We start from the raw sequence: 696 nt of genomic DNA, 5'->3' as shown, positions 1-696 counted from the left end.
CCCCATGTGGCTTTCCCAGAGTGGGTGCTCAACAGGAACCCAGGTTCTGGGGATAGTTTTCCACTGGATTTTCTCACTATTGAGCAAAGGGTCGTCTTCCTAACACTTGGATTTGAAAGTGGCTGTGGAGATGACTCACGTGGGGCTTCGTGTTCGAGAAAGCCACGGTTTGTGGTTTGGTTTGGTTTGTCAGGCAGAGCAGGAGGTTATGAGAAATGGGAAAAAGTTCTCACTGGAGTCAGTGACGGACAGAGGGCCGAGGGCCCCCTCTGAATCTGATCTTGTCTCAGAGCGGGGGCTGCATGGGCAGCCACAGGTTCACGGGGTGCCCCTCGGCTCTCCCCAGGTGCAGGCAAGGGTCTGGGGACCAGCGACCGTGGCGGCACCCTCATACCTTTCCTGGTCCCTGCAGACTTGTGGTTTTTACAGCTGTTGACTTTGGTTGAGCTGGACTTTGGTGTTTGGTTCTGCCCTTGGATGGTTGCTTTCTGGAGACGCTGGGTCACTCTCTTTTAATCTCACTTGCTTAACAAACAAAACCAAATGGAGACTTTCTCCTCTGGGTTCAAATGGGACTTCATTCAACTCTCACTTCGCCCTGTGCTACCCAGTCTGCTCACTGCCCGGCCTCCAGCCTCGCTGCCTGTGTAATGCCCCAGGAACCTCGGCCTCCCCCTCAGCGCCGTGAGCCACGCT

This window comes from Crocuta crocuta, unplaced genomic scaffold (genome assembly GCF_008692635.1).
Source record: "Crocuta crocuta isolate KB4526 unplaced genomic scaffold, BGI_CrCroc_1.0 scaffold75, whole genome shotgun sequence".
Taxonomy (NCBI): domain Eukaryota; kingdom Metazoa; phylum Chordata; class Mammalia; order Carnivora; family Hyaenidae; genus Crocuta; species Crocuta crocuta.
This window is presented reverse-complemented; position numbering follows the sequence as displayed.